This window comes from Lycorma delicatula, chromosome 2, assembly GCF_047948215.1.
Source record: "Lycorma delicatula isolate Av1 chromosome 2, ASM4794821v1, whole genome shotgun sequence".
In the NCBI taxonomy this organism is placed as follows: domain Eukaryota; kingdom Metazoa; phylum Arthropoda; class Insecta; order Hemiptera; family Fulgoridae; genus Lycorma; species Lycorma delicatula.
Window position 1 is genome coordinate 82,908,295 of NC_134456.1, and position 27,988 is coordinate 82,936,282.

The following is a 27,988-nucleotide window of genomic DNA, read 5'->3' on the forward strand; positions in this document are numbered from 1 at the left end:
CACCACTCGTGTGTCGATTATATCCGATTTTATTGTGTAAAACACGCTCTTCAAGTAGAGTGGCAAGGTGTCTGGACTGTTACAGTGAATAGTAAACTCCGATACATCAAAGATACATTATTGCCATGAAATTCTTCATGCAGGAAGATTCGCCGGGAGAAAGTGGTCCTATGCCCGATTGCGAACAATTTTTTATTATGCATGTTTGCACCCCACTCTTTTGGCCATTCATCACGCATATGAAAAACTGGCAGAAACACCAAATTTTTAATTTGAAGCTATAACTTTCACATAATCTTACATATCACCACCAAAGCTTGTCAAATCTATTCTGAGATACCGTCCTAAAATTATTTTATACCTTTTAGTGTGTTTAATTTAAGAGTGGTGTTAACAATTTTTTTTACATTTTTTTATTTATTGTTTATTCGAATATTTATATTTTATCTTCCGTGGGAGCATCCCAACCTCGTAGGGGAAGACACCCGCATTGTAACGTTTCCAGTCCCCAAACCACCCCCCACCACACGTTCGTAGTCATGATGGGTTTTAACAGGAATCGATTTTATAACTTTTTACATCTCATAGTAATAAGCCAAGCCTCATTTAAATCGGATGCCACCGATTTAAATGCCTCGGTAGACATTTACATCAGTGTTTTATAAACTCAGCTTTTGCCTTTGCTGCAGGCCTCATATGGACATCTTAAATTTCCTACATCGTTGCCCTCTGAACTAGCTAACCGCGGAAGCACAAACTCCGCGCCTAGTTCTACACTTTATGAAGCCAATTCAGTGTAAATATCTCATAATATTCGAGGAAAATTGAATAAATAACATACTACAAAAATGGTGTCCGTAACAACGAAATTTATTCCTAGTTCCCTTAGTGAACTCAACTTTAGTTCATACTTGACTTTATTTCGTGTATGGACTCCGGTCTGGTCTACCAGGGAGAGGCGGACAGTCCTCCTACTCCCACTCAGCTCCATTGTAGAGTCCTGCGTGATGCCGTGAGAGCAGCACTTTACTATTTTAATGATTTTACACGAATAATCACAAATAACAAACCCTACAATAAATTGATTTACACCCGATATTAATAAACCACCCTATATCAAGTTCATAACAAAAACCCTCGCCTATTTCTATAAAAGTGGATACCGTGTGAAAATCTCCAGCTGTACTGCAAATCGTTTAATCAAATCCTAATGTATCTTTTTAATTTTACCATTTACCAATAAATGGCGTTATTGTTACCTTATAATTTTGTAATCAAATTCAATGAGTTATTTTTCTGTACAATACTGAAGATAAATAATGTTTAATTTAGATTTAAAGAATTTTTTTTAAAATTACTTTATAATCTTTTTTCTTTAATTACGCCCAATATTAGAATATATGATTGAATACGGAATGAAAATGAGTGTTAAAAAACCTAAAGTTATGATGGTAAAAGATAAAAATCATTTTTTACCTGTAAAAATCTTCACAAAATAATTAATTATTTGGAGGAATGGTACAATTTTTGGATGTACGTACATAGATCTTTAATTCGTAATTATCGAGAAGATTACAAAAGAGCAATGGCCAAAGTACCTTTTAATAAAAAGAAACAATTATTTTGTAATAAATTACGAGTTAGATTTTTTAAATATTACGCCTTGAAGTGTACTTCTGTATTTATATGAAAGTTGACAAAATTGAAAGTTGAAGGCATTTGAAATGTGAGCGTACAGGCAGCTTTCAAGGAGGTTTTGTCGCCTCCCCAGCCCCATCTCATCATTTTGTTAAATGTAACTAAACAACATTCATGAATTTAGCGAAACCGCCATAATATCACAGCTCCAATGTTTTCCTTTTATATCCCCAAAACACAAATTTAATTCTAGATGAATCAGTTATATCAAGAAGTATAAATCGTTCGTACGCTGCGCGCAGCCGCTCTGCGCTAATAGCAGCTAAAATAGAAATGTGAGCGCATCACTCTCTGTTAAAAAGGATGGTGCGTGGGTTTGTTTGTCATATGTATTCCTGTTTTTATTTTAGCTTCTATTGACGTAGAACGGACCAAAGGTGGTGCGCCGGATGGCTGCGCACGGCGACTTTCTCAGTCGACTCTCTCCCACTAGAAGTAGTCCGTTGTCAATTAATTTACAGATTATTTTATTTAATTTCTAAGCGTAGATTATTTTTATTTATATTTTATATTTGCAGTTTTATTTATTTTTTAAATTTAATTTTATTAATGAAAGAAAGGGATTATTAGTTAATATTTAGTAGCAGAAAGTCTGTTGTGGACACCGCATGACTTCCTTGTACCCCTATTAAATTACATTTCACACTTTTTTATAATGAAAAGTACATAAAATTTTATTACTTTAATAATTTCTCATATTGTTTCATATATATATATATTTTTTTTATTGTTATTGAAATACTATTTATTGTAAAACTTTTTTTACAATCAGAGGTTAATAATTATTAATAAATCAATATATTTAAATTTAAAAAAAAAGTTAAAAAAATATATGTATATGAAGTCGAATTCGAGCCGATGTGCCTTTCCTTGTAAGATCCAAATATTTCATTAATTAAAATTTTATTTGGCTATAACTCTGGGACCAAAGAAAATAAGTTGCATTTAAGAAAAAGCCCAAAATACAATTTTTTGGGATTTTGGGCTTTTTTGGACACTTTGGTCCAGTCGATTGCAATCAAAAGGGGAGGTGCACAACTAGATGTTACAACAGTCCTAAATCCAAAATTACAACATCCGACGGCTGCTAGTTTTTAGTTATGCGAGATATATAAGTATGTATAGACGTCAAGCCGAAACTAGTCAAAATGGATTCAGGGATGGTTAAAATGAATATTTCCGTTGAAATCTGAAAACCAAAATTTTTCGTGATTACAATACTTTCAATTACTTCGTACAAGGAAGTAAAAAAAGGATTCTTTATTTTGCGGATGCACGTGTTGGCGCGCATCAAGTAGTCCGCTGTGAGCCATAACGGCAGCTGGACTGTCAACTGACACAGCCTCACATGAACACACACAACACTAAACGAAGAAAACGGCGTCCCGTCTTCTTCGCTAACTTCTTCTAACGCCAACTCCCTGTTTTCAATATGACCAGCGTTAAACATTATATTTCTATTAAAAACTATTAAATTCTACATCTACACATTCCTTGAGCCTATTTTAATATAAAAACAACCAAAATGTTCAGAAAAATATTCTCTCTAGAGAACACTAATAGCTCTTGTTTAAATATTTCTGAAAATACTTAATATTCTCACAAACATGAGAATACAAACGCGTCGAAGGTCCGGGGGGCAGAGCCCTTACCTTCTAGTACAACAAACAAACAAACACGCGCACCACCCTTTTTTTAGCCGCGAAAATGTTACATGGTTTATAATAATTTTATTTTGGTTTAGATAATTTGCGGAAGGACCGACCGCTTGACAAGTGTATAACTTAGGTTTGACTTTTGATGATCCGTAATTTGTAATTTTTAAGTCGTCTTGAAAATTTGCAGAATGTTGACCACTTTCTTTTAGCTCAACGGAAAATATACGGTATATTAGAAGTTGTTTTATAAAAATTCCATTTCGTGGCATGAGTTTATTGCCCCAAACCGTTTCAACGTATGAGAGATTGAAGAAGAAAATAAATGAATGAAAATAAAAAATGAGGAAGTAATTAGGAAAATTAACGAGAATAAATATATAGAGAATAGAAGAAATGTTCAGAGTAGAAAAGTAGATGAGAGAGGTTGAAAAAAGTTACAAAGATCTAAATGAAAATTGGAATTATTTTTTTTTTAAATAGCTCAAATTTAGAAATTTTAGCTGGAAATTAAAGGATAATGATTAACACTGATTAACACAAGATAAAAAAGAAAAGAGGAAGGGGAAAAGGGTAGTAAGGGAAAGAAAAACGGGAGAAAACGGGTAGGAAGAGCGAAGCGAGCTTTAAAATAATACCTTCTGATCGTGACGGGAAACGCAAGTAACCATAGAGCGCGGACGAGCCCGTGATGGGGCTGCTAGATTTTGGATTGTAATAAATTTTTTGTTTATGTTTATTGGACTTTTATATTGAATTATTCTAATTCATTCATAAAATGGATTGGTCTAACAAATATTGTTAAATTTTCTTATCTTCTTTTTTTTGTTTTCCTTTATTTAAGTTTTGGACAACAATTCATTGTTTATCGTATATTCCTTCAGGAGTTTTCAGAAAAATTTTTATTTACAGTTTTATCAGGATTTAATGAAAATCTAAATATAATATTGTTGATAAAATATTTTTTATTTATAAAAAAATAAGTTTGCTAGTAAAAAAGTATTGCGAGTGAAGCTGCATCTACATTGTGAGTGAAGTCGCGACGGGGTACGCTAGTTTAATTATATGACAACCGGCGTGCGTACTATTTTTTTAAATAGAATACATACAATGATTCTTTAATTCATTTTTAACGGTTCTGAGTTGCTTTTATCGCGACCTGTTAGATACTTTGGAAACTACGTAACTATTCAACATATGTTTCTTGTAGGCGAAAAGTTAGGTTATGGCTACTTCGTTCGAGGCAGTGCTTGATATTTTCCTATGTTTATATTGATATTTCATTAAGATATCAACATAATACGTTTAATTTTTATTAGTGAAAGGATTACTGTGTTCTTTTATTCTTTTTAGTAAGTTAGTTTTGTAAAATATTCGTATCTTTACACCGGTACAATGTAGTTTACTTTATGGTTTACGTGCTGTTATTTTTTCTAATGTGCGTTGATGTTTTGATTTTTCCTGGTGAGTTTATCGTTTTATTTTTAATATTTATTATTTAAAGTAAGTAAACATTTTTTTTTCAATATAAAAACGTTATCGCGTAGACGATCCCAAAACAATAAACCTGATAATTATCTTTTCAGATTCTGATTCTGATTCTGATATTGATGACAATAAAATTGAAAATTCAAATGAAAATTGTTCTCAAATTCTAAATTAACTAATTTTTAATTCTGGATCAAAAGGAGAAATTGACGATGACGATAAATATTCATATTTTGAGATAGGATCAGATTTAACTGACAGTGATGGTAATTTCGATAATAGGTCTAACACTGTCCAAATTTTTCCTGATCAGGGTCCATCTAAATCTACTTTTCAACCTGAGACCAGTAAAAATACCAAAAGAAAAAAGTAGTGCGTTTGCAAAGATATCAGATGAGATACTGGATTGGTTGTTTGATGACAATCAGCCCCTTTTCTGGGGTTGCTTTATGTTTATCACACTACCTCAAACTGTATTATACTAGAGCTAATTATACTTAAAAGAATATTTTTTTATTATATTGACTAATATTTTATTTATTAATTAGGAAAGGATTTTTTTTTTACTAATAAAATAAAACTTAGGTTTCATTTCATATTGTTTAAATGGTACTTACGCATTAACGCCACCGCAGCTTCAGCTGCTGTTTAGGTTATGTTGACTTCGTGTACTGACAAATCGTACATATATTAAAATAACCTAACTAAATATAACCTACGCTCGTTTCGCTCGCCAACCTCTTACAATTAACATTAATTATGCATAATATATACAACTTATTAATAATATAACCTTAATGTTATAGCACCGAAATCGAAATAATGTTAATCCACCGAAATCCGATTTACTACTTTGTTTTTAAATAAAGCTGTAGCTGCGATGGCGTTAATAAGTAAATACCGTTAATTATAAGAGGTTAGCGAGCGTAGGTTATATTTAGTTAGGTTATTTTGATATACGTACGATTTGTCAGTACACGAGGTTAACATAACCTAAACAGCAGCTGTAGCTGCGGTGGCGTTAATACATAAGTATCGTTTAAATTTTTGTAAAAGGAGGAATTAAAATTTTTATTATAATGAGGAACTTTAAATTTTATTTAAAGGACTTTTAAAATTTAAAAGTCCTTCGGACGGCTTTCTTTCTTTTTCCTGTTTAGTCTCCGGGAATTACCGTTCAGATATTACTTCAGAGGATGAATGAGGACGATATGTATGTGTAAATCAAGTATAGTCTTGTACAGTCTCAGTTTGACATTCCTGAGATGTGTGGTTAATTGAAACCCTAAAGAACACCAGTATCCACGATCTAGTATTAAAATCCGTATAAAAGTAACTGTCTTTATAAAAGTAACTGGAACTCTCGACTTCCAAATCAGCTGATTTTGGAAGACGCGTTCACCACTAAACCAACCCGGTGGGTTCCTTCGGACGACTTTCTTACTTTTCCTGTTTAGCCTCCGAGTATTACCGTTCAGGTATTACTTCAGAGGATGATTGAGGATGATATGTTTGAGTGCAAATGAAGTGTAGTCTTGTACAGTCTCAGTTCGATCATTCCTGAGATGTGTGGTTAATTGAAACCCAACCGCCAAAGAACACCGGTATCCACGATCTAGTATTAAAATCCACATAAAAGTAACTGTTTACTAGAACTTTAACGCTGGAACTCTCGACTTCCAAATCAGCTGATTTGGGAAGACGCGTTCACCACTAGACCAACCCGCTGGATTCCTTCGGACGGCTGCACTCGGCTCCCTCTACGCTAAAAGCAGTTTTACTTTACGCTGGCTCCACTAGAATGGTCAGTCTAGTATCCGACATCAGAGACTCAAAGTGTATTTAACAGTCATGTATAAGCAATTTATCACAACGTTTTATATATATATATATATATATATAAAATACATTTTAAAACATTATGTGAGAACAAATATCATATAAACATTGTTACAATTTTTTTCGGGCAATCTTTCATCAAATTCAAGCTATTGTAACTTTTTCGTTAAGTACAATAAAATTATGTTTTTTAAATTACAGATTGTGATGATTCAAACCATGTAAGATTTATGATTATAATGAACATAAATTTTTCAAAATACCCCTAAAATATCTAGGATTCTGTTACCGAGTATTATATAATGGCTTAAGATTCAAACATAGTGCAAGGAGTCTACCTAGATTAAATAACTTTACGATAATTTTTCTATAATGTACATTTTATTTATTAATTTATTAACTCACCATTAATAAATTACTGTGTTAATTAGTCAAGGTTAGCGAGCGAAGCGAGCGTAGGTTAAGTTTGGTTAAATTATATTTATAAAAAAAATAAATGGACTGTTTTGAATGTATGTTAAACTCTATATCAGCCCATTTTCCACCGAAATCCGATTGACTACTTTGTTTTTAAGCTGTAGCTGCGGTGGCGTTAATATGTAAGTACCCTCTTTTTTAATACATTTATCGTTTTCTATTGAAACTTGTTTTAAACTAAAATGCAGAATAGTATATTTAAACAAGTTTCTATTAACTTACACATATGTGACATAGTATGTAGAATGCTGTAAAATTGTACTTAGTCAATAAAATACTTTACTGATGGTGAATGTATTTTCAAGGAAAAATCTAGTTAGCTGATTTAAATTCATCCGTGTTGTATTAATAAATTTACCTGAAACAAATGTTCAGTTCACATTAGTATTTAAAAAATTCAATAAATATATTTTGATTGCTTTTACTTTGTTAAGTAAAATTCTTAAGCGATAGTCTTTTAAAACGTATTTAATAAAATAGAATGTATGTTATGTGTTCATATACTTTTACAAAAGAAACTGTTGTTTTTATTCTCTAGCTATTAATTTTAATCACAGGCTTTTTAAATGAAACTAATTATTATTATTGCGTTATTAACATTACTGATTGTTGGTGTTGTTTTTATTATTATTATTATTATTATTATTGAAATCTTCCGATAATTACTTTATGTTCAGTGTTATTTTTTTCTTTACTTAGTATCTAATTTAGGTTAGTCTGAGAAATATAACGTTTTACTTTCTCACTGAATTTTATATAACGTATTTAATTAACTGGTACTGTGATTCTAGAACTTATACGTAAATATAAAGTTCTACGATTTTCGTTTTTAAAGAATAAATTTCTTGAATAGAAAGTTTAGAAACTCAAAAAATAAACTTTAAATTAAATATCTAAGTCGTAATGTAGAAGCCTGTTGGTTTAGAGAGCGGGAAATTTTGCATTCATTAACTTTTTACCATATTGCTGAAAAAAAAAATTTTTGTTGACAAACTTGTATGTAAATTTTTTTATGTTAGTAACATTGCATCTTTAAATGTTTTACCGATTTTCAAATTATTCTTCTCAATTACGCGAATATATTTTAAAACTATGATTTATTTAATTTATTCCAAAAATTATAAAAATCATAAATTTATAAACAAACCCAATCATTATACAAAATATAACTCGTATCTTTTCGTGAAACTAATAAAAAGAAATCATAATATATTAGAATTAGTTCGTCAGATCTATACTACATTGTCGCGTGTTCGCGGCTCGTTCAGGATATGAGAGATTGACAAATGAAAGTGTTTATATAATTACAATTTATTGGTTTAAAAACATAAGTAAAACAAGACAAATCATTAATAATAATAATAATAATAATGACAATAATAGTAATAATAATACTAAACGACAATAATAAAAAAAATTATAATAATCACAATAATAATAATAATAAACAGTGATTAATACAAAAGAGAATTTAAAGTAATCGTCAGTATTTATTATTTTTCAAATAATGAAAACCAAAATTCAGTCCCGTTGACAAAAGACATCAGCACGACCGCTAATCTTAATACTTTTAACCACTAGTCTTGTATTAACAACAATAGATAAAACAAGTATAAAGTTATTTAACTGCAAATACCTTTGCTGTTCACAAATAAAACTACCCTAACAGTTTATGAATGAAATGTAGTACATTATCTCTTTCACTTATAGTATTAACATTAACTCACCGAACCCTTTCTTGAGACGTTACCTTAGTTGCATTGAATAGGCACTCGAAATTCGTTCCTTGACTGACCTCCCGGAGAATACTGTAGTTGACTAACGTCTCGTGGACTGATTCGCAGAACTCACACCGCAGACACATCTGCACACTCATCTCGCAGACTCTCTTCGCTGAACTAACTTTTAACTGGTCTTCCTCGGAGTATTTATTCCTAGCCTTTTATCTAAATCAGCTGATTTCATTTTCTAAGGTTTAAATCCTAGAAAAGGCAGTTAAATTTAATCCGGATTTGAATACTAGATAGTGGATACTGGTGTTCTTTGGTGGATGGGTTTCAATTAACCAGACATCTTAGGAATGGTTAACCTGAGACCGAACAAGACTACACTTCATTTACATTCATACATATCATCCTCACTCATCCTCTGAAGTAATATCTTCCGGAGGTTTTCCAGAGGCTAAACAGATAAAGAGAGGAGGGGCCGTTCTACCTGCCGGACTGGACCCAACTCGAAGCGTGAGGACGATCGATGGAGCTCTTTCGTTCCCATACATTCCTACCCGTGGTCTGGTAACTCTTCTCATGGAATGAACATCTGTTTAATTTGTCAGTGGGCATTATTACAAGAGACGTTCGTTAAACGAACCCGTTACCTTTACTAAAAGAGTTTCTTTTAGCCCCTTTCTGGATTGGATTTCTCCCATTATTATATTTTCTACTACTTTCTTCTTAATTGGCAGAAATCCGTTACCCAGGTCCGCTGTACCGGTCTTGTTACAATATTATAAAATATGCCAATCTCCCTGACGGAGTGGTGGCATGTCAGTTTTTCATAAGGAGATCGTAGGTTCGAATACCGGTTAGGCATGGCATTAAAAATTAATTGTCGAAGTTATGTACACAAAATGTATCACGAAGTTGTCCCGAGATTTTCATAACGTATTGTATTTGTGAAAATAATGGAAAAAGTTCATGCAAACATACGTCCTAAAGTGCTTCGTTTGCGAGTTAACCTATGTTTCGTGTCATAATTTAGAATGTTTTTAGATATATTTCATCCCGAAAATATATATATATATATCTACTAGTGGAGATTTACCGGATGAAGCACAAACTTTAATGAATTGAATTAATGAACTGTGAGTCTCTATCACTGTGTGAGCTGGATTATACTGATTGATTCGAATCAATCGAATGAATAAAATATATTTCACTCGGATTTCAGCTACCCTGGTGAAACGAGGTCGTACTGAACATTTTTGGATGTTAATTAACGAAAGTAATTAGTGGTGATTTTTTTTACGGTTTTTGTCTTGAAAAATCGAATAAATTAGGTCTCAGAACTGTATCTGCTGTAGTTTTTTTTTTAGAAATATGAGTGAAAACCAATAAATTGGAGTAAAAAATCCTATTTTTTCTTCCTTGTACGAATTAAAGGAAATATTGTAATCGCGAAAAATTTTGATTTTCAGATTTCAACAGAAATATCCATTTTAACCATCCCTGAATCCATTTTGATTAGTTTCGGCGTGACGTCTGTATATACGTTCGTAAGAATATCGCATAACTCAAAAATGATTACCCGTAGAATGTTTAAATTTTATATTTAGGATTGTTGCAACATCTAATTGTGCAGCTCCCCTTTTGATTACAATCGACTGGACCAAAAGTGTCCAAAAAATCCCAAAATCCAAAAAATTTGGATTTTGGACTTTTCCTTAACTGCAGTTAAGGAAAAGTCCTCATTTAGAGCTTTTCAACGATATATCATAAGTGGTATTTACCATTGGTTCTAGAGTCATAGCCAAATAAAATTTTAATTGATAAAATATTTGGTTTTTAAATATTATTAAATAAATATTAGGGGAAGGCATATCGGTTCGAATCTGACTTCATACACATATGTTTTTAAATTTAAATATATTGATTTATTAATAATTATTAACCTCTGATTGTAAAGAATAATAGCTAACGATAAATAATAATCCAATAATAATATATTAAAAAAATCAGAAGTTATTAGTGAAATAAAATTTTACGTACTTTTCAGTTTAATTCAAAAATTTTTACAAAAGAGGTTAAAAATTATTTATAAATCAATATTTATAAATAAATTAAAAAAAAGTTAAAAAAATGTATGTATATGAAACCATGTGTGCATGGTTTTTGATCCGACACGTTCTCACTTAGGTGTTTTTAAAGCCTATATAATTGTGGTGAAGCAAACATTACTAATTATTTTGCAATTTTAACGTTTTAAAGCAAACGTTTGCAACGTTTTAAAGTGTAATTAAAAAATATGCATTGTGCAAATTTGTAAGGTGCAGTATTGAAGTGAATATTTTACATGATTTTTTTTTGAATTTTAATGATGTATACAAGTGCATTCAGTAACAATCAACTTAACCTATAAATTTAAATTGTCAGTTCTCATTTGATTCTATGCAACTTATGAAGTTTTGACGATTCTTTGAAAATAAAAATGTAAGTTTGTAAAATAAATGTTAAAACTAAAATTAAAATTTACTTATAATAATTATTATAGTTTAAAGTATATTTAAAAAATTGAAATTATAATTTTTATAGCTGATTAATTTTATAAAAGATTTTCAAAAATTGTTTTTTATTTAAACTTATCTAAAACTTGGTAAAATAGATGTTAAAATAAAAAAAATGATAAAAATTTCTACTAAAATTTTAACTACGTTGCTTTTTTTTACAGTGCTTTAATTTTTTTATTAATTGGTTAATTAAGCTATAACATGATTATGAAACTTCAAAATTATTAAATAAAAAAAAAAAAATGTAGGAGGTACTTTTTTAGAATGATCTTAAGTGAAAATTAACAGTAATGTGGATGAAAATGTATTAATTACCCTAATTATTAATTTTACGACGTGTCGATTTTTTAATTCAATTTTCATCAGACATCTCAATATTTAGTGAAAATAAATATATTATTGTAATGGGTTTATTGATTAATTATGTGTAGTATGGTTAATGATACAACAATCACAAATTGAAAATAGTCATAACTAATAGTCATATTAATGAAATTCGTCCATATTCCTGGTAATTTTAACTTAAATAAGTTACTTATATTTATGTGTTGTGCATTTATTACAGAACAATGCCACGTCAGGATAACGTCTGTCAGGTCCGCTAGTATATATATATATATATATATATATATATATATATAATTAAATTGATATGCGTGAAAATATGTAACACTTAATTGGTCTCCGTTTCTCCTGTATAATTACATAATTTTATATATATATATATATATATATATATATATATATATCTTTATTTGTTATATATTTGTTTCAGTTTACTTGATAATAAATATTGCTATAAAATTTAGTAACCTCCTTTTTCGTTTTTGTTTTCATTTTGTTGATGTTTACATCATAATAATTATTTTAAAAAACATAGTATTAGATATAAGACATCATTTATTTAAAGAGTAATAAAGGATCTTTTACTTTAACTTAATATTTCAGGCAAGATTGTTGAATTAATAATTGTATAAATATTTTATGTTATTAAAAAGTAATATTTTAGCAGTTATGTAACTGTCCACTTTTATTAAAGAAATGGATGATCATATCTCACTTTCAAATGAAATAAGTTTAAATGAAGTGCAGCAAAAATGTGTATATGTAATTTAATAGGGATACAAGGAAGTCATGTGGTGTCCACATCAGATTTTTTTTAACACATGTTTTAACATATTATTGTTTTTTAACACATTTATAAATGAATATAAGTTTAAATTTTAACTGTGGACGCTAAAGAATTATTAAAGAGCCTATTTATTGTTTCATGAAAGGAAAACGTTAATAAAACAATAAAAAAAATTATAATAATGGAAACATTTGTTTTATAAAATTAAAAACATTTTTCATGATCGAGATAAAAATAAAACATTAATGTTACCCAATGACAGTAACCTGAATCAAGTTGGCTCAACTCTTGAATTATAAACACACGTAACTTTTTACGTAACAGAATTTTATAAATTCAACGTGCTTTCTCTCTCTCTCTCTCTCTGTGTGTGTGTATGTGTGTGTGTGTGTTTGTGTGTATGTGTGTGTGTGTGTGTTTTTTTTCTGTCTAGCTGCTTGATTTCTGTCGATGTAGCATAAATTTTAACCCTAATAGCAAAACCATGTCATGCTGTTACTCGGAATATTAATTGTGTTTGTATCAAAATATGATTTTTAATAATTAACTAAAGCTAATTATAGGTACATGTACCAATTTGCCTGTCTGGAAGTAGAAATCCTGTAATAAAATTGTCTGTTTGAAAATTGAAAATGCTTTAAGAATTTTCCTGGCATCATTGATTCTCAAAGTTTTTTGCCCACTGTCCATATTGAAAATCAAAAATTTTATAGCGGCCCCTAAAATTTTTAAACTTACCATCTGTTAATAACAATTGGTATTTTTAAGATGCGCACTTAAAAACAGCATTTGCAGTTTTTGTTTTTAAATATGGCGTATACTATTTCTTCCGAGTCGAAACTTACATTTTAAGTGAGAGCAATTAAAACGCACATTTAATCATATTTGGAAGTATACATGATCTTGGGTAAGCTGAGAGCGGGGGATACATGTTTCAGTCTCAATCTTTAAAGATTTCCATACCTCGGCAAAAAATGAATAAAAGCCAAAAACTACAACGTTACATTAAACCTCACAATTTGTCATTAAAGCTAGATCAAAACCCTTAAATTTCGATATTTATTTGTATCAATACGTTGCTTAGATCGGGATTTCACGTGTGCGTAATATGCACACGATTTCTGGTGTTTACTTCAGATTTCTGGTGTGTCATATAAATAAAAGTTGATAATAATTAACGGAATAAACTATCTGTTTAGTGAACTCCTGTATACCGGTTACAAATACTAATTTTGACCTTACGGTGTAGAATAATCAGTTTTTATTATTGGATTATTTGGTAAACAATTTATTTAAAGAGTAATCAAGGGACTTTTACTCTAACCTAATATTTCAGGTAAGATTGTTGAATTAATAATTGTATAAATATTTGATGTTAAAAAACTAATATTTTAGCAATTATGTAACTATCCATTTTATTAAAGAATTGGAGGATCGTATCTCACTTTCAAATAAAATAAGTTTAAATGAAGTGCAGCAAAACATGTGTATATACAGGCGTTTCTTAATGTTCTTAGGAGTTAACAAAAATTCAGTACAAAAAAAGTATTTCACTTACCTAAATGAAAGTTGTGCGAGGTGATGCAGGGACTCAAAACAGTTTTTGTTAAAATCTATAAATGTTCAATATGTGCTCCTCTGGTGACACGGCACACATGAACACGAAAGTCTAGCTCTTGCCGAACTCGTTCTAACATGTCATTTTCGATAGAGTTGATTGAATTGATTATGCGATCCTTTAGCTCAGCGATATCGTGAGGCATCGGTGGGATAAACACCTTATCTTTCACGTAACCCCAGAGAAAGAAATCACATGGCGTGAGGTCTGGTGATCTTGGTGGCCACAGAATAATGTGTTGGTCTTCTTGAGAAGCACGTCCTATCCAGGGTCGAGGTAATGTTGTGTTAAGGTGTTGTGTCGAACCTCGTTATGAAAATGCCAGGACAACCATCTTGCTGGAAAATGAATTCGTTGATTAGCTGAGGCATAAGCCATAATTGTAACATTTCCAGGTATTATTGTCGTTTCCATAAAAAAGAACGGCCCATACACTGCCTCACGAGAGGTCGCACAAAAAAAGTTTACTTTCGGAGAATCCCGAATGTGTTCCACATTAAGCGTGTGGGTTTTCAGTTCCCCAAACTCGCTTATGACGGTTTACTTTGCCGCTAGTACGGAAAGTAGCTTCATCGCTGAAAATTATCTTGTTTACAAAACCTTCATCTAACAACATCTTTTCCTGTAACTGTAAACAAAAATCAAACCTACGTATTTTATCTCCATCAGAAAGGACGCTGGATTAATTGAAGATGGTACGGTTTGCATAATAAACGTTTACGGAGAACTCTCCACACTGTTGTTTTCGGAATCCCTAATTCTCTGCCTGCAGCCGCAGTCGATTTTGACGGGCTGCAAATGAAACTTGCACGCACACGTTCGATATTGACTTCTGAGGTTGATGAACGACCATTTGATTTTCGCTTACACAAGCGACCGGTTTCACTGAATTTTTTATACCATGCACGAATTGAATTGTCACTTGGTGGCTCCTTATGAAATTTCAACCGAAACGCACGTTGCACAGAAATTATTGACTTTGACAAGTGAAATTCTAACGCACAAAACGACTTCTCGCTTCCCGTGGCAGCCATTTTCTCTACTGTCGACGCCTAGCCAGCAAATGGTTTACTAACTGCTTAGAGTATGTGGAAAAAACTATTTGAAGTACTCTTTTGTACAGTACTTGTTTTATTCTTATGAGTGAAATAGTTTTTTGTTAATGAATTTTCGAAACTCCGAAGAACATTATGAAACGCCCTGTATAATTTCATAGACGTTCAAGGAAGTCATGTGGTGCCCATATCAGATTATTTATGTTTAACGTACAATAACTTTGAGCTTTTTTCCTTTTATCTTTCCGAGCTATTAAATCCTGTATAATAGCTTAAATCAAATCAAATTATTAATATTTTATGTGATGGGCTAATGACGTTTTTTATTGTTACCATTTATTCTGAAATGAAAATAATTAATATTTCTCTTTAAACAATAAAATCTGTATAACGATTTAATTTATGTCAGTATAAAACTATACTTATAAATATCAGTTAAAAAGATTGTTTGAATTTAAATACTAGTAATGCCTGTAATTAAACGTTTTTAATTGTAAAATTTAATGTTCATATGTCATACAGTAAATTTTTATTTAACTAGTTTTAAAATATATATTTAATTATTTATTAATAAATGAATAGTATTAAAAAAAAAAGGTTCTTAGAATTTGGATTTATGATGGTATCTATACTATATATTATTTTATCGTTCAGCTACATTATCATATTTAATCTGTAAATAATTTATACTTTTTTCCTAAGATATTTTAGTTTTTCTATAAAAAACTATTTAGGAAATTATTTTGGTTTCTATAATTGAATTAAAATTCTCATGCAGTTTATACAGGGCTTTATTCCAAATTTGGATAAAACGTGTATATTATTGTAGTATTGAAAGGTTGAAAATAGGACTGGAATGAGATACGATTAATAGTGTAATAAATTATTTATTTCTAACAACTTCCAGTTTTTGTTTTTATATACAATCAACGTACAGTTGAATTAAGCTTCTGTTTTGTTATAACTATAGTATGTTTGTTATTGAAATCCTTGAATGGAAACTTATAACTTTTACTTCATTTATAAGCAAGGATTATTCTATACCACAGGTTGGCATAATCTTTGTTTCCTCCCTTTGTACGCGACGCACATTTATAATTGAATCTTGATTCACAGCTGCATTGTTAGAATAATTTAATGTCTGGAGCCTGATGGGGGGCGTTGTGACGATGACCCTACCTACAATAGGATAATATCTAAAAGAAAATACGCGTTTTAATCACGGTAATAAGTAATATTTTATTATTTCATTACCTTGAATTAAAAATTTCTTTTATCTTTTTATTTTATTAATCTACTATTAAATGTATAGGAGATTCAAATAATAATATTAGTGTTATTGCATTGTTAAAATTTTTTAAGGATTCCCGCTTCGTTTCTTCACCTAATTCCCGGTATTACAGCAAGATACCTGTGCATAAAGGACGCTTACAGGACCTTCTAAAATCTGAAGTTACAATTTTATGTTTGAAAATGAACATCATTACTTTGGAATTTAAAAAGTCTATATCTAGAGTATTATAAAAAACAAAAAGGATTTTTGTATGTTCGGGATAAATAAAATAAAAAAAATACTCCGTCAGTCGCAACCGAATTTCTACCCGTGTTTCTTGGCATAATTGAGAAGGTTTTTAGATATATTTCATCTCGAAATATATCTAAAATATATGTAGTTAGATTTGCTGGTTGAAGCACAAACTTTATTGAGTTGAATTAATGAACTGTGAAGTGTGAGTCTCTATCACTATGTGAGCTAGATTGAACTGGATGATTCGAATCAGTCGAATGAGTAATAATACAAAAATAATAGAATTAAATTTACGTTAAATATAATATTAAATAATTTATATCTATCTATCTATACTGTTATATAAAGAAGAAGAGGGTTTATTCGAGATAAAAAACTTCTCGATCAGTCGCAACCAAATGTTTACCCATATTTTTTGGCATAACTCAGAATCGTTTTCAGATATATTTCATTTCGAGAATTCTCGAACAATCAACCGATTGATCGCTTTCAAATTTGCAGGATACATTCGTATGATACCATTGAAGGTTTTAAGCCATCGATCAAGGCTCTAGATCCCTTGAAGGTTAAAATATTAAAAACATCCATTATTTCTTTATCCCCCAAGGAGGGTGAATTATAAATTAAAGATATTCATTTAGGGAAAAATAGATGATCCTTTTACTTCATTATTATATTTCTGTCCTCGTGGCAAAGAAATAAGTTATGAATTTTTCGTCTCTAAAGGTGTGTGTAGGTGGGCGCGCACGCGCTTGCGCTTTAGTTATCATATTTACTATTCTGTATTTTGTAATTTAGTTTCTTTTCGGGTTTTCTATAAAGCCTGAATATCTAATTTTTATTTATAAGTATTATTCTGACAATCATGAGCATAACTAACGGTACGGGGTTCCAGGGGACGGAGCCCCCTGGGTAGACGAGAATGGCGATTGAAGCGAGCTCTGCGGCTCTGGGATAGGCTCCGAGGAGCCCCCGAGTTGGCTCTGAGGTTCGCCTGAGCCCTGAGGGTCCAGGTTCTGTCTAGACAGGCCGGTTAGTTATAAAGAAAATTAATGAGAAACTTGTGAGAAATTAATATGATATTTATTCTCATTTATAATATATATATGTATGATAGATAGGTGGCTGGTACATGAATATAACCTTACAGTAATTGCTATCTATTAGTTTACCTGGAATTGAGGTTAATAAGTATATTGATTAATACTGTTCTATTAATTCATGTTAATATTTTCTATTGTCGATGTAAGTTGTTTATAATGAAAGCATATTTTAGCTTTAGCGGTTAAATTCTGTATCAGATAAAAACGAACATGCAACGGTGCGGTTAGTAATTAAAATTATACGACATTTAATTTAAATTATATATGTCATGTTTACACGATATATTTATTTTTAAATGATTTCAGTTATCTGCGAATGTAGAATTCATCGGCTGGTATTTCATCATCGATTAGTTGTAATAAGCTTATTCCAAAATCTACGTTCTTTCATCTCCGAACTCCACGCATGGTCCTCGTAAATGTGCTAAATATTTCTTCATAAAAAACTGATTGATCAATTTTCAGTTAATAATTTCTTATCTACGCAACCTTCTAAACTTAACAGATATCTAGTAAAATAAGACTGTTCGTGCTATTGCTGGATGGAATTCCCAATCGAACATAAGTTTTTTAAAATATGTTCTTGTTCCTACAAATTAAATTTTATGAAATTATTTTTACATCTTTATGTTAGAATTCATTTGAGGCCAGTAAATATTATAATATAATCGATAAAAAAAATTTTTTAAATTATTAATGAAATGTTGAATAGGAGTTCGTAAAAGCTAATCATAATTATTCAAATCTCGATTAGCGCCAAGCTGTATTTTTTCAGGAATAACATCTTTTTTTACCTTTATTCAATGACATTGATGGATTGCACCGATAAAAATTAAATACAATTAATTATAATAAATTAAGAAGTAAATTATAAGTTTTTACAATATTTATTATATATGATTTTATTGTTGCATTTTTTTTTTTTTTTTTTTGTAATATTAATTCTGTGTAAGCAAAAGAAAATTATTTGAAATGTAAAATAAAAACATTTTTAATTAAGTAATAAAAAAATAATTTTTGAAAATCTTAAAATCATTAAGAAAATATAAAAACAGTTAATCGTAAAAAAAAAAAACGTTTTATTTAAAGTTAGGAAATATTTATACGCATAATAAGTGTCAAACATTAAATAAAAAATGCGATTTAGACAACAGACAACGCCTCTTAAATTACATATACACATTTTTTAAAAAAGTGAAAAGTATATAACTTTTTTTCATTAATAACGTCTCATGTTTTTTATTTTTTATTTTATAGTTATTGAATTATTATTTATTGTAATTTTTTTTACAATCAGAAATTAATAAAAATTAATAAATCAGTATATTTAAATTAAAAAAAAGAATTAAAAAAGGGGGGATGAAATCCGATTCGAACCAATATGCCTTCCCAAATATCCAAATATTTCATTAATTAAAATTTTATTTGGCTATAACTCTGGAACCAATGAAAATAAGTGTCACTTATGATATATCGTTGAAAAAAATCTCAATGAGGGCTTATTACTAAAATTAAGAAATCCAAAATCAAAATGTTTTGGATTTTGGGCTTTTTTGGACACTTTTGGTTCAGTCGATTGTAATCAAAAGGGGAGGTGCAAAACTAGATGTTATAACAGTTCTGAATCCAAACTTTTAACATTCTACGGCTAATAGTTTTAGAGTTATGCGAGATACATACGTACAGATGTAACGCCAAAACTAGTGAAAATGGATTCAGGGATGGTCAAAATGGATATTTCCGATGAAATCTGAAAACCGAAATTATTCTCGATAACAATACTTCCTTTACTTTATATAAGGTAGTAAAAATATATAATTTTTTTTTTTTTTTAGAACAACTCTTAAATTAAAGTACTAAAAGGTAAAAAATAATCTTAGGACGGTATCTCAGAATGGATTTTATGGTGATATGTAAGATTATGTGAAAGGCATTGCTTCAAATTAAAAATTCGATGTTTTTGCTAATTCTTTCATATGCGTGATAAATGGCCTAAAGGGTGGGGGTATTCACACACCCCACCATTTAGGCCATATTTTCTAAGATAAGGAAATAACTGTTTCTTATTAAATGAGGAAAAAATTATATATATATATATATTTTTTTAATCATAAATTAAATTTAATGTATTAGATTCAGTTGAATGTATTTTGTAGGTTTTAATAAATTCGGGTAAACTGGAAAGAAATCACAAATTGGTGGATAGATAATTAGATATTTTGAACTTGTAACTCCACATAAATCATGAAAAACAGGTGGAAACAAATAGTTTAAAAAATGTTTTTATTCCAAAAACTACCACTTCCTTTTTACCACGGTTATTTTTTTTTCAAGGTCCGATCGGTCACGAAATTAAAACCACAGTGAAAATAAAAAATTTTTTATTTGTAACAAGTACTTACATAGTTAGGTTATTTCTCTACATAGTCGCCACTCCGATTTAGAGATTTGTCGTAGCGTGGTACCAACTTTCCAAAACCCTCGTCAAGAGTAGCATACACGATTTAGTTAAAAAATGGCGTACAACAGGTTCACTTTCAAATGGAAATCAAATTAGGCAACCGTCCGTTTGATCCAATTTTGATGCATATTTCTTCGATAAATTTCATTTCTGTTCTTGATTTTTTTTAAGTGATTAAATTTAGAGATTTTTTTTATTGAATTCATTTAAAAGCTTTTAGGTTTTCCAGGTAACGGAGAGTATGATTTTTAAAATCAGTAAACCGTTGATGGTAAAATAATAACAAACCTTTGTCTTTTTATTATGAATTTTCTTTACTGTTTTATAATTTTGCAAGGAAAGGTTTTTTTAATAAGGAATACGTTTTAGTTACATCTATTTATATAAATAAATACGGATGGATATTAAACCGTTAGGGCAAAATATAAAATTATTTTCTTAAAAAAAATTATGAATTTTCACATAGGAATTACGGATTAGTTATGACAGCGTTCAAGATATGGTTATCTAGTCAATCCTTTTGTTATATCTAAAAATGAAAACTGTCAGATCAATTTGTTACGATGAAATTGATCCAAACGTCATACTATCATAAAATTAAAAAAAAAAAGAAAATGTATGAATATAAGTAAAATAAAAGGATCAAAATATATTGAAATTGTATTTTTAATATCTGAATTTTTTTTAATTTTATTTTTTACACTAAACAGTTAGTGTTAAGATATATTTATTACACGATATACAGAGTGTTCTGGGACGTATTCCCCGAACTTAAGGTACTGATTCAGGCACCAAAATGAGTAAAAATTTCATATCGACATAAGTCCTGTTTTACTTTATTTTCCTTCTGGACGCCATTTTGTGATTTTGCAATAAAAAAATTATTTCTCAGGAATGTGTAAATTTACATTAATTAAATTTGGAAAATCTAAGATTAGTGTTTTATTCTACAAAATAAAAAAAATTGTAAACGTACCCTTAAAAATTTTTAAATGGCGGCAATCTTATTTTTTTTAATGTTCAATATCTTTTTGATTATCAAAATTTATTAAATATTTTATTTTGGACAAAATAATACCTCATTTGTAAAAATCTTTTGACAAACAATAGAGTTATTGCAGATAATTAACCCGGTAATACTCTTGCGAACAGTAACACAAGCTGATAATTTTTTGCCTGTTTTTATTTGCTTCACTAAATGTAACAAAAATTAATTATAATAAATAATAATACTAAATTAATAAAAATTATCAAAATAAAAAATTTTTATTACAAATAAATCTAAATAATACTTGTTAATGTGGAATACTCAAAACACAGGATTTTCTCTGGGGACACTCTAGCGATAAGCTTCGAGATTATAATACATTAACTCGACTGAAGTCATTTATAGAGACCGGATTATATGCATTTGCATATTAAGCCCATTCTCACCGGTTATTGCATATTTTCCTTAAAATTTAGTAATGAAGCATATCTTCGCTATATTTATAATACTTTTCGGTAGGGTACCTTGTTAATAAATGAGATCTTACGTTGTAGCCGGCCAAACCTATTAGCCGCACGGCTCTTAGAGCGCACTTAGCAGTCTCGGAACAGTACCTCTGATTATGTTAATGTTTACAAAAGTAACAAAATGTTAAATAATTGTTAATTATGGAATTTATTGATATGTTATTCAACTACTTACTAACTGTATGCTGATTTTTAAATAAAAAAACTAAAAATTACAATTTTTTTATTATTTAAAGTTGCATATTTTGACACTTTTCATGCATATTTTAAGCATTTTATGTTACACATAATCCGGTCTTTAGTCATTTATTTTGAATTTAACGAATTGATAAATTTAAACAATAAATATATTTTAAACAACACAGAAATGTTCATTTCAGGGTTGGTAATTTGGGGACAAATCAAAAATTACGTAGCATCAGATATTTTAAAAATACTGCTTTTAAAAACTCTGATATTAAAAATTTATGCTTAAAAGCCATCCGTAAAACAGGCCAGCAGGAATGGAAAAACTATATAAAACATGTAACGGATACGGTTAAACTAAATTATTGGGAATTAGATAACACAGGTGAGCAACATAACACTGAATCCATAACGGAACCGCTGCAGAATCGGTAGGTTGTGTTTGAATGAAATTTTATAAATGATACGGATAAATTAAATGAGAAAAACATAAAACGTAATTTAAATGTTGCATTTATTTACCTTATTGTTATAAAAGATTTATTAGTCAAAATGACCACCCTGGATCGATACACATTTGTGCTAGATTGATCATATTCAGAGTCGTCTGACGCAAAACGTTGTTGTAAATTGCGTTGATTTCTCGTTGAATTTCATCAATCAGTTCATCGATATTGTGGGGATAGATGCATAAACTCTCTCCCTTATGTAGCCCCAAGAAAAAAATCGCAAGTAGACAACTATGGGGAACGTGGAGACCACCATTCTCTGCTGACAGCTCGTTTATTTGTGTAAACCGCATGAACGCGATTCAATTAAACGTTTGATGTGTGATACGTTGCCCATCTTGTTGGAAGAAGCTGTATTTTTTTTCATTATCAGTTAATTGTGCATAGAATTCTTCGAAAAATGTGAGGTGTACTTGTATATTGACAGACCAGTCAAAAAATATTGGTCCTACTATACGATTACCGGAAATGGCACACCAAATTTCAATTTTCTCATCGTGAAGTAGACGCTCGAATATTTTATGAGGATTCTTCGCCATCCAATACCTTACGTTCTGCGAATTAACATTACCGGATAAACGAAACCGTGCTTCGTCTGATATGAAATACGATATCGGGTCTATCTGTCTACCAACAATATTTTCGAGAAGACAGTTGCAATAACCAAGTCGTTTCGGTTTGCCTGCCTCCTTCAGTTGTTACACAGTTGTAACGCGATACAGGTTCAACTTTAATTCCTGAAGAGTTTTTACAACAAGATGTGTATTTAACGCGAAATTTTCGGGATAACTTGCGTAGTGATTTTTTTTTCACTGGCAGTAATTCTTTCAATATCGGTAGTGGCCTGTCGAGTCCTAACGGAAGGTTGCCTATTTCGTTTCGCATTAGAAACCGAACATGTTGTACGCCATTTTTTAACTAAATCGTTTATGCTAATCTTCACTGTGATATAGGCATTACAAAATTTTTGTACGAATACGTAAACGATTCAGAATGAATATAGGCCTCAACTATAGCTATCCTCTCCTGGATTGAATAAGGCATTTTACACAAACACACAACTGTACTCACAGTACCACACTGCAACAAAAAATATACCGCAGTGACTCGTAACCACCTGACAAACGGCAGCAACACAATCAGTTGTAACATATACATCCACTAGTCGCGCAGGTTGTGTGAGACTCTTTCATAAATAGTGTTGGGTAGCGGTTTCATTATGGGTTCGGTTTTATATTGCTTAACCTGCATAATAAAAAACAAAATTGAGCATCACGTTGTACCTCTTAATACTTACAGCACTACGGATTTCTAGCAATAGAAATGACGAAAACTGAATTGAATATATTATTTGTTTATTATCATAGTGTTCAGTTCCACGTCGAGCCGTCCGGTGCTGCGATCTAGTGGGTGCTAACGCTAACCGGAAAGTGAAGCCGTACTAATATTCTCCGTTAAAATCCTGCCCAGTGCGGTCGCATTTTTCATTTCGTCCGGATGGACAATTAGTGGTAGTTATATTCTATGTCAAGATCCCGCACAGCGCGGTTGTGTTTTCATTTCAGTCCAAGGGGACAATGTTCAAGTTCAATTATGACTAAAGTGTCATACATTCTTAAGTGTAATATAACTATTGTAATTCAATTAAAATATCAAGGGTGACAAGAAATTAAATATAACGATTCAAGAAGAACATAGCGTTGCTTCATTTCATCATCTACCATCTATTCAAAAAAATACAGTCCACACTAGCTCTAAAATTCTACCACATAGAAATTTAAGTATTTTAATTAAGATATTAGTAAACTTTTACTGTTTGAGAAAAGTTGACAACTTCATAACCCTAAAAAACTCAAAATGTCTTAATTTATTTAAATTTAAATATATATATATATAATAATTTATATATTATTTATATTTATATTAATTATATTATAAGCTAACTGAATAAGACATAGTTTCAGAACAAAAAAAATCCCGTTCGGCACGCCGAAAGGCGGAGGTAGATTTCACCGGTGCTAAATAGGGAATAAAAAATATTTCCGCCTTAAAGTTAAGAAAAACTTCAAATTTACCCAATACAATGGTTGCATGTGGTTGCATGTTCCATGCAATGGTTGCATGTGAAAAAATTTACTATGTTTACCATATGATAAGCCCCATCTTCTTACAATTCCAGCAACATTTTAATATCATCCCTTACCCTCAGGGTTGGTCATATCAAAAATTGTTTAAGACAAAATTTGTAAGTAATGTTTAAGAGGACTACCGACCACTTGAAATCGATTCGATACTGTACTTATTAAAGGATCTACGTTTTTTTTTTGTTTTCGAATCCGCATTTTTTTCCTCTCTCTGGGCCAATGGTTTGTGATATCAAAAAACTTTAGATAAATTTTAGGCTCTTATCCAAAGAAATAGTAGAAACTTTAAACGAATTCGATATTTTACTTAATAAGAAATTTTTAGCTATTTTTTTTTTCGAAAAAACCCCATCATTTTCACATCCATGGTCTGATTTTGCTCATTAACGAAGTCGACCGAGATTTAGAGTCGTTATATTTTATGTATCAATTTGAAAGTGATTGGCGCAAAATTACAGCAGGTATCGTGTCTACAAAAAAGTGCAATATATATATATATATATATATATATATATAAACTTTTGAACTGACAGTGGTTTTGGGGTTTGGGAATTGTGAAACGCGAAAATTTGTCGAAATTTTCCGGAAGTCGAATTATGGTACCTATTACAATAGATAGCTTTCTTATGAAATCTGTCTAAAATTTAAAAAAATGTAACCGATTTATTCAGTAGTCTGTGTTATATAATTCCAGGTTAGCTGAGATCTGGTGTTCATAAAATTACCAGTTGAGCCTTGAAAGTTAATCTGAATTCTGTTAATAGAAATATTAACAGATAAATATCTGCTACCGGATTAAGTTCTGGTTGTACACTTTTTTAAGACCATTCATTTTATCTCTTATTTATTAGCTATTATTTGCTGTTGTGAGAGCATACTCATATTGTATTATATTTAATAAAGAGGTTTCTGAAATAGTAATTAAGATATTTATACGTATATATCTGACGAAATTCACACAGATTTGTAAAAAAGAGACGTTATAACGTTGATATTTGTACGTTGAATTTCAGGAACTTTCTTCTCACATTTAAGACTGTTGAACGATAATTATAGACTTCATCAGATTATTGTTTAAATACTTTTTCTCTTAAAACAATAAAATAAATATTTAATTACCCGGTGAAATGTGATTTTAAATTTCATTGACACTACATAGATATTGCACGAGGTAATAAAAATAAAGAACAGGTGTTAATGTAAAAAATATTTATTCTACTGAATCTATATAAGATGTAAATTACGTATACTTAACAAACCCCTTGTAATTTAGGTAGTTAAATTTCAAATATTTTACAATTAAACACGTGTTTTAGATAGTACACGTGTGAAGACCCTAGGGTCTTTATGAGTTTTACTTTGTTGAAACCTTGGAAATCATGGCATAATACAGACGACAATCCTGTTAGGAAGCCTCATAACATGCAGTGAATCGTTTAAATTGCACCACCTTAGCTTCTTCTACTCACGTTTAAATGTTTTTTTCTTTCTTTTTTACGTGTGTCTTTATACGTTTGCACGAGTGTCAACGCGTGGAACGAATGCAAAAGTTGCATGCGGTAGTCGTTTTACCTTTCATTATCCTCGGAGTTTATTTGATATTCTCATGTGTAACGAATATGTGTAATATCTTATTTGTTTTGTGTAATACGTACGTGGTTTTTTAATGCAAAGTGTAATCTCTGTTATCTTTCGCTTTTTTAATTAATAATACATTTAAAGTAATGTATCCTGTTTGAATGTCATTACTTGTATGTTTGTCTTGTTTATCTGCGTCCTGTTGAACTGAAGAGCCTGCTAATAAGAGGTTACTACTAAATTTTCTAAACGCTACAGGTATGATTTACCTATATATCTTTAGATAAAATTTCCTGTATTAAGCACATCGATTATTTAATATTTAAATAATCAATAAATTTTTTTAAGTATGTACAAAATAAATGAATGTTTATATACTTATGTATGTGTATGTTTTTTATATATATATATATATATATATGTGTGTGTGTGTGTGTGTGTGTGTGTGTGTGTGTGTGTGTGTGTGTGTGTGTGTGTGTGTGTGTGTGTGTGTGTGTGTGTGTGTGTGTGTGTGTGTGTGTGTATACACTAACCATTTGGGGCTCCGCTTCCTGGACCCCCGGGGGCAGTGGGGCTCTTAGCTAAAATAAGTGGCGGGTGCTGCTCCAGAAAAATTTTTCTGGGCCTTTTCAAGGCTATGGTTAAAGTTTTCTGTAAAATAAAGAACCGAAAAATAACAAGGGATCAAATAAAATAGCAGGAAGCAGGATAGTAATCTAATTCTACACTATATAACATACAAGAATATGGTACACGGTTTTTAAGTAAATTGTACTTAAAAACTGTATTCGGTGTAACTGAATAAATAAAATATCAATACAGATAATATTTTTTTGTATTATTAGATAACTAATAAAATGTCTCCTTAAAAACACTACAGTGCTTAATTTAAATTTCTATGTACACAGAAATAAATACATAATTAGTTTTTATTAATTACCTTCTCTTTCGCCCTTTCAACGTGTTTTTGGACATGTTTGGCAATCAAAGAACCATTCCTTTTCGCCATCTTCTGATCGTTCCTGAAAAAACAACTAAACCGCTTTCATATTCCTTCCACCGACTAAACTAAAAAAGGGAATGAACGTCCTTGTTCGTTTCATACAAACGCAGTGTAAAAAAAAAACTACCTTCCACCAGCACGCCGGCGTCGGCACTGCGGGAGCGACAGTGCTATCTCTTCCTGGCATCATCGCGTGCAGCTTCCTATATGCGCATGTGCACAATAGCCAAACACCACACCGCTGGATGTATGAAGCGCACAGTTCCATACAAAGATTTTTGTATTTTTTTCATAAAATGGGGTGGCTACTAATATTAAGCTTATGTATTATATATTGTACAAGTATAAAGAAAGAATTAAAGAAAAAGGACACATTATATTAAATGCTATCGATAATGTCGAGTGGTAATAGGGGGTGCTGCAGATCCACAATGCATATACGCGAGCCGCTGTTCAGGCGTTATTGAAACCTGAAAAAAAATAGTAGAAACTAAAGGTAACTACTGTATTACGACGAAATAGATTTCTTATGAAATCTACCTAAAAATTTTAAGGCAGGAAATTGATGTACACTCCCTTTATATTGCGAAACAGACGGATTTTTACGCTAATTTTACTGCAAAGGAAGTTTGGGTGATAGTTTTTACTGACTTCCAACAAAAAAATTATTGTACACCATTTTGGATTAACTGTTCTTTGACCCTCTAAAACAGT

General features: G+C 30.5%; 1 protein-coding gene across 6 annotated transcripts in view; it reads left to right on the top strand.

The window, feature by feature from the left end:
• Positions 1–27,988, top strand: part of LOC142318947 (uncharacterized) — an 848,641-nt gene that overhangs the window by 674,714 nt on the left and 145,939 nt on the right. The window contains exon 1 of one of the 6 annotated variants that reach the window (XM_075355632.1): positions 26,511–26,529. The exons of the other annotated variants lie outside the window; for them this stretch is intronic. The gene's annotated coding sequence lies outside the window, so the exon portion shown is untranslated. Of the gene's footprint in view, positions 1–26,510; positions 26,530–27,988 lie in introns of those variants that run through there. 6 annotated transcript variants of the gene reach the window in all.